This window comes from Doryrhamphus excisus, linkage group LG5 (assembly GCF_037039965.1).
Source record: "Doryrhamphus excisus strain RoL-2023G ecotype Guam linkage group LG5, RoL_Dexc_Guam_v1.1, whole genome shotgun sequence".
Lineage (NCBI taxonomy): Eukaryota > Metazoa > Chordata > Actinopteri > Syngnathiformes > Syngnathidae > Doryrhamphus > Doryrhamphus excisus.
In genome coordinates, this window is record NC_136361.1 from 6325102 (window position 1) to 6342500 (window position 17399).

Consider the following 17399-nt stretch of genomic DNA (forward strand, 5'->3'; position numbering starts at 1 on the left):
AAAGTGAAAGTTATGCTTCAAATGTATCGTTTCACAAAAAAACTGTTATTTTGTTGAATATTGAAATTTTACGAAAACTTTCCCATGTTTTATTTCTGATTACTAAAGAACAAAAAAGGGTAGAGACAAACTTTTCTTTTCTGGTGAAAGATGGGAGTCTAATCTATCTTTTGGCATATGCCATGTTTATATAACCCTAGAACACAATATTGTTTGTACCTGGAAAAATCTGTCAAAATTGTCAAAAATGACCAGTCTTTTGAAAAATGTCTGGGATTGAATGAGCTATTGCTATGAGCTATTGTTTATCATTTTCTATGAAAAATTCTATTTCCTAAGATAGATAAAGTCCTTATATTCCTGCGGTATTATTATTACCGAACAAGTGAATCAACTCAACAATTTTACTGTTATTAATCAGAACATTAAGCAAAATTTAATATAGTTTACCGCTTTACCGACTGGCCCAAAAAAATTCCAAGTGATGCCAAACTTTTGAGCGTCTAATCTATCTTTTGGCGTATTCCATGTTTATATAACCATATACGTATAACCATGTTTATATAACCCTAGAACACAATATTGTTTGTGCCTGGAAAATCAGTCAAAATCGTCAAAAATGGCCAGTAGTCTTTGGAAAAATGTCTGGGATTGAATGAGCTATTGTTTATCATTTTCTAACAAGTATGAACAATTCTATTTCCTAAGATAGATAAAGTCCTGTTACTGTTATTGATCAGAACATTAAGCAAAATTTAATATAGTTTATCGCTTTAATACTTTTTGGATGACAAACATCACTTTCAGTTTCTTCTGAAGCCATATCTCAGACTGGACCAAAATTTTTTCCAAGTGCTCCCAAACTTTTAAGCGGTAGTGTACATATGAAATATATCTGTTTCCAGTCTCTACAAGACCATTCCATGAATCATATCATTCCCACACAGCTTTGGATACTTTTTGTTCCCTTAAGTTTGAATCCAACCGAGCCTGTTTTCAAGCAGATGCATGCTGATGGACGGATGTTTAGCAGAAAGAGACAAGTACCACACTCTCTGCATTTCCCGTTTCCTTCCCCTTTCGGTCCAGAAATACTGCTGAGATTTGGAGATGTTATGTAACCACACTGAAACACACAGAGAGAGAGAGAGAGAGATGGCGAAGAGGGCAGCACAGCATCAGGGATATTATATTACGTACTGTTGATGAACCGCCAAAGGAACAAGAAGATTGCTTATGTGATTTACACATCATTTAATCACTGAGGTTATAATAGTTGTACTTGTACTTATACACAAGGTTTGAATATACAGATACTTACATGTAGTAGGACTACAACTTGTAATTGCATTTGCGTGTTGACTGGGTTGGATGCAAATGTCTTCATCCTGTCTGCCACCTGCACCATGTTGTTTATGATGTACAACCTCTGAGTATTTGCCTTTCAAATACTGCCATGTATACCGTGTACGATTTTACTTTGTGGTTTGGGTTTTTTTTGTCAATCAACTCGGCTCCTTGGTTCTTCTCGTTGGTGAATGGACTCATGATTGTGAGATTTGATGTGATTATGTTAAGAGGTTTTATGGTAAGGTCAGTTCAGGTCAATTTTGACATCAGGGGTGTTCAACTGAACTTCAAATAGCAGATCATTATGGTCCAGATCCAAGGTCCAGATCATTATGATGTCTAGCTTGCATTATGGTTTGGGGTGTGATATAGTCTGAGGTAGCCTTCAGGGCTGGAATGGTCTCAGGGAACTTCGTTACGTTGGGTGGATTGTTGGTATTGGGTTCTGAGACCCCCTATTTTTTAGGACCGTAGTTCTGATTTCATTGGGTTTGGTCAAAAACTTTATGTTTGGTCTCAAAGTGGCGTTTCACATCCAGTTTTATATGAGGAGTCAGTCGAGGTGGCTCGGGCATTTAGTTTGGATGCCTCCCGGACACCTCCCTGGTGAGGTGTTCCGGGTATGCCCAGCCGGGAAAAGACCCCAGAACAAACTGAGGACACGCTGGAGGGATTGTGTCTGGGAAAAGCCTTGGTGTCATTCCGGTGGAGCTGGAGGAAGTGGCCGGGGGACCGGGAAGTCTGGGCTTCCCTGAATAACTGGAGGAGAATGGATGGATGGATGGATGGATGGATGGATGGATGGTTGGATGGATGGATGGACTAAGTTTTAGGCAAACAGGAGTAGGACGAAGCAAAGCTTATTAAATCCTACCCCTCCATCTGGTACTTTTACAATCAGTAACTGTTACATTTGTTCACTTCCTGCTTTCCTAATATACTTGAAATTTTTCATTTGTAATTTAGAAAATATATATATATTAATATTGAAAATTTTAAAATATATTAAAAAAAATAACATTATAATTCATATAATTTATGTAATTAATTTTAATTTCAAAATTAAAATTAATTATATAAATTATATAAATTATATTTATGTAATTCTATAATTATAATAACATAAATTCATATAATTTATGTAATTAATTTTAATTTCAAAATCAAAATTAATTATATAAATTATATGAATTATAATATTAATTTTTGGGTTTTTTAATTTTTATTTTATATTTTAAATTTTTCAATATTAAAATAATAATTTTGTAAAGATATATATATATATATATTTATATATATATATATATATATATATATATAAATTCATATAATTGATGTAATTAATTTTAATTTCAAAATTAAAATTAATTATATAAATTATATGAATTATATGTAATTTTAATTTTTAAATTAAAATTAATTATATAAATTATATGAATTATAATATTATTTTGGGGTTTTTTAATTTTTAGTTTATATTTTAAATTTTTCAATATTAAAATAATAATTTTGTAAAGATATATATATATATAATTCATATAATTAATTTTAATTTTGAAATTAAAATTAATTACATAAATTATATGAATTTATGTAATTATAATTGTGCATTGTTTGAGTTCCTTACTCAATCCATTCCATAGTTTGATTCCACATACTGAAATGCTATGGCTTTTTAACGTAGTCCTAGCATATACATAAGTGTTTCAAATGTACTTCTTCCCTGAGATCATATTTCTCCTCTCTTGTAGAGAAGTATTGGATGACATTTTTAGGGAATTGGTTATTTTTAGCTTTCTTTATTTTTACCAAGTCCACCTTTCATTTCTCACTATGTGGCCCTCAGTGGGAAATGTATGGACCTCCTGGTTTATACATTGTTTTTGTCGTCATCTTATCTTTGAGTGGTTTTGTTCACCACTCTGAACCATAGCTCCATTTACAAGTGATACTCCAGGGACACTTTTTCCACTTTAAAAACATGCCAAACTTCATTTGAGGACGTTTTCATGTGTGCTGTGCTGAAATGTAATCTGCTAACAGTGTGTGTGTGTGTGTGTGTGTGTGAGAGAGAGAGAGATACATGAGCGGAGTGGGTCGTGGTGTACGTGGGTGACACCACTTGGTGTCATTGGTAGAAGCACTTAAGACAGTGTGATTACTGATCCTTGTCCTCTAAAGGACGCCGCTGGTAAAATAGCCTAATGGCACTCCTACAGATGCACCATTTGTACATATAGGTCAAAAGTCGACATTTTGATGTTGAGTGTATTTTGCTACATCTTCTGTCATCCTGAATGAAGCAGGAAAGCACTCAGAGGAAGACAATCAAACACGATGCATTTATGGCTATTTCCTTAAATCATTAACTACCATTAAATCGATGTGAAGGAACAGGTAACAGTAACGCATCAACGGTGATTTTCCTTCTGTTTTAAGACATTCATTTCATTTGTCATGATTCATTACCGAAACTATTGATCATCTCTAGAATGCACAGCTTTGCACGAATGCGTGAATTATTATGCAGCTGTATGGATTTCTATCGGCTCGTGTATTATTTATCTTGGGGCCAATGGGTTCAAACATTAAACACTCAATACCAATACTATTTTTTTTCACAAAATGCTGTTTTTTTCTTGTTTCTTTTCTGATATTTTGCCGAAACTTACCTATTATCTACTGTTGATTACTAAAGAATGGTGACTTTCAATTTGCGATACCGATTCCGATACCGATATATGTAACATGACATATCTCCTGTGGCTGAATGAACACATATGTGTTGTTTACAGCTTTTATTGGTTTACATATTGGTTTTCACGATTTGTAAAAAAAAATCGACACCAATGTTGACCGATCACTTTTTTATGCTGTTATCGGTACCGATAATTATCGGACATCCCTAACTGGAATATGTTAATGTTATAATTATTATTTAACTCATTCAATCCTAGCCATTTATTAATTTCACTACTTTTTTCTGGTCTATCAGCAGTAGAGCATGGGTAAGTTTCAGGAAAATATCGGTAGCCCACTAAAAATGGGGAAAAAAGCAGCTTGTGAAAAAATACTACATTTCGAAAATAACTTTTTCTCTTGGCCCTTTGAGGCTCTTTTGTGATTGACTTGACTTGACTTGATTTGACTTGAATTGACTTTGAGTTGACCTGACCTGACCTGACTTTGACTTGGCTTGACCTGACTTTGATCTGACTTTGACCTGACTTGACTTGGCTCAACTTGACTCGACTTGACGTGATGTGACTTGACTTGACGTGACTTGATGTGACTTGGCTTGACCTGACTTTGAGTTGACCTGACCTGACTTTGACTTGGCTTGACCTGACTTTGATCTGACTTTGACCTGACTTGACTTGGCTCAACTTGACTCGACCTGACTTTGAACTGACTTGAACTGACTATGACTTTACTTTGATCTGACCTGACTTGATTTGAATTGACCTGACTTGACTTTGACTTTGATTTTGACCTGATTTGACTTGACTTTGCATTGAACTGACTTGAATTGAATTGAATGAATTTTGACTTTGATCTTGACCTTGACCGTGACCGTGACCGTGACCTTGACCCTGACCTTCACCTTCACTTTCACTTTCACTTGACTTGAATTGACTTGCTCTTTTTATCAAATATCGAAACAACCACACCAACATAAACAACACAACAAAGGGTTGTATTACATCAAAATAGCACTCTATTTACAAATATAAATAATAATAATACAATAATATAAATATTTATATAAATATTACTATTTACAGTTTTCACATTTGGAGCGCATGTGCTCATGTATGTGTTAACATTTCCCTAAAGCGTCTAACTTTCTGTACGCTACAATCCTTCAGGCTCTCGCACTTCCTTCTTACTGTTATGTGTGATAGGTGCCTTGTTCGGTGGTCCTTGAACACACCATAATTGCTGTGAGACTTGTATATACTGGAACTTTTACACCTTGACTCAGATTCCACCTGTTCGTCTTATATTATCAACTATTAGTACTTAGAACCTGTATAGTTGATACTTTGTTTTTTGCCATCCACTTTCACAATGATAAAATATTCATGATAACAACCCTCCCAAATCCAGCTTGTTTTTGCCCGGAGTTATCCACCTAAAGGTCCCAGGCCTGGGTAAACACTAGCCTCATTTTTTATTTAGGACTTGTTCCCTCTGGGATGGACAGCTGCTTTGATATATGTCCCACGTCAGTGCGGCGCTGTGTAAATGTCACACCCACCCCATTACCATCCGCCTCCTCACATCTGTCTTGAACACACCTCAAGTGTATCACTATTATTTCTCATTTTCCACCAAGATGAGGTGTTTGGCTGCGTTCTCACATACCGACCCTCGGTGGGACAATGTTGCAATCTCTCAGGTAATTGGCCAGGTAAACACACAGCACAACGTGTGGTTATTTGTCTCTATTACAGCTGAGGGAGGCTGACGAATTGACGGGAATAGTTTGTGCTCCATCGTGAAACAATCGAGGAAAAAGAGCAGGGGGGGGGGGGTGAACTGGGAAAAATGCACTTATCTGAGGAACAAGTGGTTGCAAATCTAATATGAATCAAACATGCATATATTTATTTTTCCATATGCTTTTTCAGCAGGCTGTTATGTTAACAAATTGAATGGATGGCTCAGTGCAAGGCGGGTCATGAACATGCATGCATGTGTACAATATGTTGTTATGCCCTGCCACCTACTGGTTGCAGTAGTACCAACCTTGCAAGTAATGAAAATGTTTCAAATGTACCTTTTATTTACCATCAGTTGAACAATTATAATGATTTAATAGTGTGTCAGTGTGTATTTATTATTGTAGTTCTTGAATTGATTCAAATAAAACAACTAGGAAAGTATCCTTATTGAGTTTTTAGCATTAATATGCAATGAAAAGCAAAATGAGCTGTTTTTCTTTTTTACCCAGATCTTTAAAAAAGCAGATTACTTTGTTAATTTAATTAATTTCTAATGTAAAAAGGTCTGAATGAATTTGTACTTTTCCAATTATTTACAATGCAACAGCACATCATTAATTTCTACCGCTTACCCTCACGAGGGTCGTGGGGTGTGCTGGAGCCTATCCCAGCTGTCTTTGGACGAGTACGGGGGGCTGATGTCAACGCAGCGCCCCAATTGACGTGTTGCTAAATTATAGAAATGGATTATGGATTATGGAAAATGGATGGCTTTGAGAGAAATTGAAAAAGATGATTGATGCAAAAATCTGACAATGAAGGACAGACTCACATTCTTAAACAACCAAGGCTTTTTGAATCAGGTGATAAGCATGTGGAGGACCTGTAAGCACAGTGAGTGTTATGTTATTGTGTATTATATATCTAATTATGACTCATATTATTCATTCATTCATTCATTTTCTACCACTTGTCCTCACTTGGGTGGTGGGAGCTGGTGTCTATCCCAGCAGTCTTCGGGTGAGAGGACTGGTGGCCAGCCAATCACAGGGCACATATAGACAAACAACCATTCACACTCACATTCATACCTATGGACAATTTGGAGTCGCTAATTAACCTAGCATGTTTTTGGAATGTGGGAGGAAACCGGAGTACCCAGAGAAAACCCACGCATACACGGGGAGAACATGCAAAGTCTACACAGAGATGGGTGGAATTGAACCCTGGTCTCCTAGCTGTGAGGTCTGTGCGCTAACCACTCCTTTCATCAGAAAAAAAAATCTGCTTTTTTCTGTTCTTTAATAAGATAGGTAAGTTTCAGGAAAATATCTTCGACTAAAACAGAAAGAAAAAGTTTTTTGTGAAAATATATATTTCAAGCATAACTTTCACTTTGACACATTTTTTTCTGTCAAAAAAAATACCACAACATAACACAACAGATATAAAAAATATTGTTTCACTTTTGGACCGTTGCTGACTTATTGACAATGAGGGTGGAATTGAACCCAGGTTTCCTAGCTGTGAGGTCTGTGACAGCACACCATCACACAAGTAAATTAAAATGTGCAGGTAACATGCTTGTCTTGGTTGAAGATTACTATCTTGCTTTTATGTGTAAACCGCGTCCTCCCTCCTTTACATTTTCAGAAATGGTCCTTATATCTGGATCAAAGTGACAAGTAAATATGCAAGCAAAGATTACTTTCGGTTTTGGTTATGTTGACTACCGCTTATGTCGACATCCCTTGAACTGGCTGACTGGCATCAACACATACGGCGCCATACATTTTGACTAATCAATCATACAGTATGTGGCATCAACAGGAAAACATAAAAACAAAAAGTGTTCACTTCAAAGAGCCGAGTCTAAGAGCTGTTTCGTCAGCGGTTGACACATCACGAGATCACATGGGTCACATTTTCAGAAATTCTTCTTAGGTGTCTGGACAAAGTCACAACTAAATCGGTTTTGGTTATGTCGATAACCGCTTATGTTGACAGCCCTCGGACTGGTAAACATAACGCGCCATACATTTAGCCACCGTGATGTAGTGGTTAGCATTCTGGACTTTGGATTTGAATCTCCACTAGTAAGCATCATTGGTATTCATCAGGAAGGGCATCCGGAATATAACATGCTCAAGCCAAAATCAGTATGTGGATCTTGATCCGCTGTGGCGACTCAGAAATCAGGAAAAATCCGAAAAGAAACAAAGACAACATTTTGACCACTCATGTGGCTTCAACAGAGAAACAAGGAATAAACGGGAGCTTTTTCACTTCAAAGAGCCGATTTCCTTCGTTCACTTCAAAGAGCCAGCTGTAAGCGCTATTTTTTTGCATGAATAAATGTTAGCTAGGCTACTTTCAGTTTCAGTTATGTCTACACCCGTCTATGTCCACTGCCTGATTAGCGTTGAACAACAAACACAAAACAATGATTCATTCACTTCAAAGATCCGGCTCTAGGAGCTGTTTTATTCTGGGCCAAGGAAGAAACGGGAGCTTTTTCACTTCAAAGAGCCAATTTTCTTCATTCACTTCAAAGAGCCAGCTGTAAGCGCTATTTTTTTTTTGCATAAATAAATGTTAGCAAAAGTTACTTTCAGTTTCAGTTATGTCTACACCCGCCTATGTCCACTGCCTGATTAGCGTTGAACAACAAACACAAAACAATGATTCATTCACTTCAAAGATCCGGCTGTTTTATTCTGGGCCGACACGTCACAAGGTCAAGTAAAATTTCTATAAGTTGTCCTTAAGTGTCTGGACAAAGAAACAAGTAAATATGCAAATAACTGCTAATTTTGGTTTTGGTTATGTCAACAACCGCTTCTGTTGACGCCAGCGGAATCCACTGTAGTTCCACTGCTGTCAATCAAAAGTGAGAAACTGTGTGCTTATCTATTGTTTATTGACGGGTAAATCCATGTTTCCTGACTGACATGCTTGAGCAATAATGAAAGTAAGTTTGTCACCTCTGAGTGTTTTGGATTTAAGGTTGATCCCAAACAAGGATCCGCGTGCTTCGTTCCTACACGGGTCTGGATCTCATCATTCCCGTCCTGTCACACAGTGTGTGAATGCGCGACACTGAACAGAGCGGCAAAACAGGACACACATCCCCAGCTCACATCCTCCTTTGACTCCACCTTCCTCTGTCAGAAGGAACAATAACCATGAAATGATAGCCGTTAGCTGTGCTTGGCATTTATTTTTAGATATACAGTATAGCTATGCCCTTTTATTTTTATGACCTGTGTTTTTCTGAACTGGTGTAGACACCACCGTTGTACACCAGGGGGTGCAAATGTCCTACATACAGCTGTCATAGTCTAATCCATTAGTAGTAGAGGCCTGTATTGGGGAGCAAGTGGCAGCTTTATGTTGGAGTGCAGTATGGAGGATCTGGTTGATCACGGTCTAATCTGTTCCCTGTAATCCACTTGTCCCAAAGCAGAGATTAAAACACAATCAACTACAAATTATAATCCATCACAGTACGGGATGATCAGGAGCGATGGAGAGAAGTGATGGTCAACCTAGCTTGTCTTTTTTGGTCTAACTGTAATTATGTTTTATTTAGATTTTAATGAATATTTCGGCCAAGGGACTCACTGAAATACTTGAAAGCATTGATTTGAAGCTTATTTTGCACTGAACAGGAAATCAGTTGTTATTGATAATAATTGTTGATGATTGATATTGAAGTAGGCTGCACGGTGGTTGAGTGGGTAGTGCGCATACCTCACAGCTAGGAGACCAGGGTTCAATTCCGCCAGGGGACTCACTGAAATACTTGGAAGTATTGTTTTGAAACTTATTTTGCACTAAACAGGAAATAAGTTGTTATTGATAATAATTGTTGATGGTTGATATTGAAGTAGGCTGCATGGCGGTCGAGTGGTTAGTGCGCAGACCTTACAGCTATGAGACCAGGGTTCAATTCCACCCTTGGCCAGGAGACTCACTGAAATACTTGGAAGCATTGATTTGAAGCTTATTTTGCACTGAACAGGAAGTCAGTTGTTATTGATAATAATTGTTAATGATTGATATTGAAGTAGGCTGCATGGCAGTCGAGTGGTTAGTGCGCAGACCTCACGGCTTGGAGACCAGGGTTCAATTCCACCCTCGGCCAACGGACTCACTGAAATACTTGGAAGCATTGATTTGAAGCTTATTTTGCACTGAACAGGAAGTCAGTTGTTATTGATAATAATTGTTGATGATTGGTATTGAAGTAGCCTGCATGACGGTCGAGTGGTTAGTGTGCATACCTCACAGCTAGGAGACCCGGGTTCAATTCCACCAGTGGAATCACTGAAATACTTGGAAGCATTGATTTGAAGCTTATTTTGCACTGAACAGGAAATCAGTTGTTATTGATAATAATTGTTGATGATTGATATAGAAGTAGGCTGCATGGTGGAAGAGTGGTTAGCGCGCAGACCTCACAGCTAGGAGACCAGGGTTCAATTCCACCCTCGGCCAGGAGACTCACTGAAATACTTGGAAGCATTTATTTGAAGCTTATTTTGCACTGAACAGGAAGTCAGTTGTTATTGATAATAATTGTTAATGATTGATATTGAAATAGGCTGCACGGCGGTCAAGTGGTTAGCGCGCAGACCTCACAGCTAGGAGACCAGGGTTCAATTCCACCCTGGCCAGAGGACTCACTGAAATGCTTGGAAGTATTGTTTTGAAACTAATTTTGCACTGAACAGGAAGTCAGTTGTTTTTGATAATAATTGTTGATGATTGATATTGAAGTAGGCTGCATGGCACGGCGGAGTGGTTAGCACACAGACCTCACAGCTAGGAGACCCAGGTTCAATCTCTGTGTTCTCCCTGTGTATGCGTCCCCTCTAAAGAGTGAAATTCATGCTTGTGTGCCTTGAAAGTGAAAGTTATGATTGTGTGATTGTGAGACTCATTCCAACGATGCTGATAGCTTCCAGTTTACAGTAGTGGTGTGTCGGTCCTGAAAGAACAGGTCAAAAGAACTAGGTCCCGGTAACCTACCACTACATAGTTCTTTTTTGTGAACAAGGTCACCGCCCCTAAAATACCTGTTCAGTTGCAAATGAACGAAATGAACGAAATGAACGAAATGAACGAAATGAACGAAATGAACGAAATGAACGAAATGAACGAAATGAACGAAATGAACGAAATGAACGAAATGAACGAAATGAACAGATCTTTTTACTGACTGAACCAAAATGATCCGGTTCACTGAAATGAACTGTTTTCCCCACCACTAGTTTACAGTAGCACTACTTTTCCTTAGGCTAACCTTGGAATGAACTGCAGATGTATTGTGTGTGTTTGACTGAAGCTATTTGACTGAAAACACACTGAGCTAATAGAGTGACTCTAAAAGGTGTCATAATAACATCTCACAGAGCCCATAATAAAAGTGGCATCACATCCTGCTATGATTTGATGACACGTTACCCATTGAAGCGGAGACGTGGTGGCAGAAACATGCAATGTAGTCTTTCCTGAACAAAAACATAAAGTCACCATGGGAGGTGCAAACATGATAAACAAATAACGCCAAGAAGCAGAATATGTCCAACAAACAGACTACAAAAGTCCCCGAAAAAGCAAAATCAATGAACTAGCGAATATCAGGAGCTTGCAAATTTGATGATCTGTATGCTGAATGTTTATTCGAGATAATTGGCTCCAAACCCAACAGTGATATACATGGATTTCTGCTAAGTAGTATATTTAAGTATAGCATACGACTCTCTATGACACCCCTGTACTCACCGTTACACTCGTACTAAGCAATATGGGAAACATAATACGACCTGTGCTTGCGTGTGTTGGTGTAAATGTGTTTTGGTACTAGAGGAATAGAATGGGAGGGTGGAGAGAAAGTGGCGTCTGGGGTTCAGAGTTGAGTTGTTGAGTTGTCGTAATCATGGGTTACGGTTATTCAAACCATCAATAAAAGCCTGTTGTTCAGGCGATCAAGTCTGGTGCTTTACCTGGGGGCCACTGGAGCTAGGGTCTGGGCGAGGCTGGCCCGCATCAGGTTTTCCAAAAAAAAACCAACAAAAAAACGCATTTATTAAAAACAGAAAAATGAATAAACTTTGCTTTGGTTCCGATTTTCTACAAGAAAAGCTCTGATAAAAGCCTGTTGTTCAGGCGATCAAGTCTGGTGCTTGTGTGTCTCAGTGAACATTACAGTAACAATACTGACAAATAGTGACCAATGTAGAATACTACATATTACCACAACGTCTTTGAATGCGTCATCTTAATGCCTTATATTTGTACTTTAGTTCAGGGGTCTCAAACTCAATTTACCTGGGGGCCACTGGAGCTAGGGTCTGGGCGAGGCTGGCCCGCATCAGGTTTTCCAAAAAAAAAAAAAACGCATTTATTAAAAACAGAAAAATGAATAAACTATGCTTTGGTTCCGATTTTCTACAAGAAAAGCTCTGATAAAACATTCCACTGTTCTCAAATATCTTCATTTTTATTTTTCTACACAAAATAAGATCAAGAATAAAGAAAATCAATCAATCAGTAATAAATAAATATAATAATAATAAAACGGCAAATAATTAAAAATTAAGAAACCACATATAGTTGCTGGGTAGACAAATTATTTTTTTCAGATTAAAATGAACAAATCATTATTAGAGCCCTGTAGACATTTATTTACAACATATTGCGCAACTGCAGGGTCTTGAGACACATGCTAACTTGCAAACTAGAGAGCTAGCGACATAAACGGTAGCCTTCAAGTTATTTCCTTTAAACTTAAATAGCCAAAAACTTACCACTTCCACACGGATAGGGAGGATAACAATTAACAGTTATTTAACCTTTAACATGAACATTAATCAAACGTAATAATTTTTTCTGGGTACATGATACCATACAGCATCCATATCAAACTTGCACGGGCCGCACTAACATTAAACTTGCATATCAAGGCGGGGCCTCAAACTAGTGTCCTGCGGGCCACATTTGGCCCGTGGGCCGCATGTTTGAGACCCCTGCTTTAGTTCATTTAGCCATGTTTATGCCCAATTTAGGGGATGATTTATTTTATATTTTTGAAGAACCGTGATAGAGTGCAGCCGCTGAATGGCGAGGGGATTATTGTATGGACAGCAGCCACACCAAGCAGAGGTACCTAAGGTATTGTTGCCAATTCTTTTGTACAATATCGGCTGATGATCAAACCATCATAACACACCAGATGGTGAGGGTTGAAGGTTGGTAATTTCTTTGGCAGCAAACAATGGCTGCTAAAATAGACATCAAGAAGCCAAAGTACCTGTTGCCAAAGACATCACAAAGACAAATAATTAGCAACAACAACACTGTCATACATTGAAGTAATTGCCGAGACATGAAGAAAGGATTAAATAAGATTTGATTCTTATTGAATCGTGGAAGTGTAATCATGTACCAAAAATTCCTGTGTATGAGTCGCACCCACTAAATTTGGAAAATTTGGATTTCATTAAAGCAAGCGGGGCGGCACGGCGGTCGAGTGGTTAGCGCGCAGACCTCAGCTAGGAGACCAGGGTTCAATTCCACTCTCGGCCATCTCTGTGTGAAGTTTGCATGTTCTCCCCATGCATGCGTGGGTTTTCTCTGGGTACTCCGGTTTCCTCCCACATCCCAAAAACATGCTAGGTTAATTAGCGACTCCAAATTGTCCATAGGTATGAAGGTGAGTGTGAATGGTTGTTTGTCTATATGTGCCCTGTGATTGGCTGGCGACCAGTCCAGGGTGTACCCCGCCTCTCGCCCGAAGACAGCTGGGATAGGCTCCAGCACCCCCGCGACACTCGTGAGGAAAAAGCAGTAGAAAATGAATGAATGAATGACTTAAAGCAAGCAGCTCTTTATTATTATTATATGTCCACCCAATGGAAACAGTCAACAACATTAAGCTCATCACACAGCAGCTTAACCCTCAAAACGTATACATAAGAACTATACAAACATGTACTAATAGGAGTTTGAAAAAAGCAATCCAATGCATTTCATTGGACAGAGCCCAAAGAGAGGCATTGCAGTGTTCTAATGAATGAGTTGCTCAGATGCAATGCATTATGGGAAAACTGTAAAAGTTTTTTTTCATTTCAAACTCATATCGGTACATGTTTGTATATATTGTTTATTCAAATATATTGTACATGTGTGTTTATGAGGTATAACATTTTAGTGTTAAGTTGCTGTGTGATGAGTTTAGTGTTGTTAATACAATGTTCTTAGCAAAATGACACCATGTAGTTATACTGTTATATACTATGATGTGTTTTCCAGTTGGTTGACAAGCTCATTGTGATTGCGCTCATAGCTACGGTTCAAAGTTTATACGTTTAATTTATGATAACTCGTCTGAAACAAATAAAACCATGACCGTATTGTCCCTGGACATCCATGAGAAGCGTGCACTCCACACTTTTTTTAATGTGTTTAGAGCATTGTGATAATCCCCCCTGGGTTTTTGTAAATCACTGAATCAGATTACCAGCTGGTACAAGATGAATTGGAATACATCCAGCGAGGGAATTTAGATGAAATGGCATTCGCACTGTTAACCTTTTAACAACTGTTAAAAGTTCACTTTATGAAAAAAAGGAAACAAAAAAGTAATACATTCCAAAAACATGCTAGGTTAATTAGCGACTCCAAATTGTCCATAGGAATGTGAGTGTGAATGGTTGTTTGTCTATATGTGCCCTGTGATTGGCTGCGGACCAGTCCAGGGTGTACCCCACCTTTCACCAAAGTCAGCTGGGATAGGCTGCAGCGTACCCCAGCAGACCCCCCTTATGAGGATAAGCAGTATAGAAAACAGATGGATTTATGAATGCGGAATCCCACTTAGCAGAAATTCACTTATCACGGTTAGCTCTAGAAGCAATTAAGCGTGATAAATGAGGGATTACTGGGTTAAATCCTCTTTTATTGTGTTTAATCCTAAATTGTACTTTTGTGGAAACGTGTGTATATTTGGACGAACCACATCTGTCATCATCCACCACACACTGTTGTACTGAATATATGTCCTATCCAATCGCCAACCTCAATAACGGTGCACATAAAACAACAAGTATCACATATGGAACACACAATATGACTGAAATATGTAGGTATAAAAAGAAAAAAAAATTGCAAAACTATAACCGCACATATAACCCGCAAGACATTCTGGGTAGCTTCCTGTTGGGGATTTTTTTTTACATTGAAAGAAAAACAAGTTTAATACAAAAAAGAAATATTTTTTAAATAGTTTATTTTTGTATTGATTTGCATGAATTACAATATTATTAGTAAAAAATGAATATATGAAAATGTGTTTTTAAAAATTTAATAAAAATAATTGAAAAAAATATTTGATGAATAAAATAATTTTTAAAAAGGGCACAACTGTATTGTAAAGGTAAAGATTTATATATATATATATATATATATATATATATATATATATATATATATACTATATATATATATATATAAAATAAATGTGTTTAAAAAAATATATATATATATTTGATAAAAAAAATAATAAAAAAGACACAACTGTATTGAAAAGGTATATATATATATATATATATATATATATATATATATATATATATATATATATAACACATTTATTATAATATTATATATTATATATTAATATATATATATATTATAATGTATAATATTATAATAAATGTGTTTTTAAAAATTATATAAAAATAATAAATATATATAAATATATTTGATAAATAAAATAATTAAAAAAGGAAAAGGTAAAGATGTATATATATATATGTATATATATATATGTATATATATATATATATATTATAATAAATATATAAAAGTTAAATATATATATAATTTATATAAATAAACACACATATGAACAATATTTTTTAAAAATTAAATAATAAAAACGAGCTGCAGAGGAAACAAAAAAAAAACAATGCACAAAATAAAAAACAGGGTGGAATAGCATAATGGGACAACATCCAACGTCTATTTAGATTTGTGTCCCTCAATCCAGACTTAGCTGCTTGAAGGGATGCATCAATACCTTATAAAGTCACCACAGGCAATCTAGCATCTGTTCATGAATGCAGGCATGAATGGAGATGACCCAGTAGCTCATGAATGAATGTGAATTGCAGAATCAAATACTTCCACATGAGCACATAGACATACACCAACACATACATAGACTCACATCTGTGAGTGCCAGATATGGCCAGATGGTGTAATCCTTTCCTTTTCCCCATGTTTCATATTTTCCCCCTCCTGTGTGGGGATTATGCAGGCATCCAATCGGATTTTTCGGCCTGTTCCCAGGCTATGATGTGATATGAATGACAGGCGGGTTTGTGAGTGGAGCGGACACACTGGACATTGTCGTGTAGACTGGAAGTTTCCCACACTGACGGAATTGCTGCGGTTATTATTTGTGGACTGTGGTTACTTTAACGGTGATATCCAGAGACAGGTAGGCAGAAATATATGTCTAATGTCTTCTAATGATTGCTACATATGCAGTTAATATTCCTGTTACCAAACCCAGCCAATACCTTTAGTAATAGTCAATAAAACTCAATTTGCATTGACTTCTTCCCACTTCCTACTTCACAGTTTAGACGCTATATATAAAATTCACTTTGTTGCGTTGAAGGACAGCCAAAAAAAGTGCAAAATCCAAGATATAAATACATATACATTGTAAAAATTGTGATCTTTTTCCATAGTGCTGCTGTACATTTTACCAGTATTATAACATAATTATAAATGATTACTGACCTACGGTGAATGAGATGAGTGGACATACTTGTTATATGGTGGAATACAAAGACCCACTTAACGAAGTCCAAAGCATAGCCACTGCAGCCCAACCCCATTTTTTGGCCTTTGGCATATTGTAAAAATAAAATAAATTTATTAATTTATTATTAACAAAACCCAACCCTTTCAGAAGCGGCCATTTTAGATTATTTTGACTGATTTTTCAAAGCACACAAAGTTGTGTTCTGTGGCTATATAATTTGAAAACTACCAAAAGAAAGAGTAGATACTTTTAAAATGTATATTTATTTATTTAAAGCATGATATCAAAAACAAGAATATTGTTCATTTCGATATAGACTGGATATCATGTTTCAAGATGGCACAACTAGCAAGCTAGTTAAGGTAGCTCTGTGTCTCCTACTACCTTTTTAATGTTTAATAGTGTTTTATTTATTACTTCCTTATTGTTTTTGTACCGTATTGACCCCTTAAGTAAGTGTACAGCTATGGATGTCCATCTTATTATGTTTGTAGCTTCCTGTTAGCGCCATTGTTGACACTCGGGAGCAGATGTTAGCACTTGTTAGCATCCCTGTGCTACGCCGAACGATTGGGTTTTGCAATGTAAATATGGAGGTGGAGTTAACATGCATAACGGGAGTGAACAGCGAAAAAAGACGGTATAAAGGTGGCTGTATATAGACGGCATCAACCGTGTTTACCATTTGTTGTCATGGGGAACGTTAAGTGGAAGTGCTAACAATGCTAACATGGCTACCGTGAGTGCACCACTATTGC

The 17399-nt window shown here is 36.9% G+C and overlaps 1 protein-coding gene across 3 annotated transcripts in view; it reads left to right on the forward strand.

The window, feature by feature from the left end:
* kcnh2b (potassium voltage-gated channel, subfamily H (eag-related), member 2b) overlaps nucleotides 1-17399 on the forward strand; it is a 365920-nt gene that overhangs the window by 216195 nt on the left and 132326 nt on the right. Inside the window, exon 1 of one of the 3 annotated variants that reach the window (XM_058059605.2) lies at nucleotides 15769-16308. The exons of the other annotated variants lie outside the window; for them this stretch is intronic. The gene's annotated coding sequence lies outside the window, so the exon portion shown is untranslated. Of the gene's footprint in view, nucleotides 1-15768; nucleotides 16309-17399 lie in introns of those variants that run through there. 3 annotated transcript variants of the gene reach the window in all.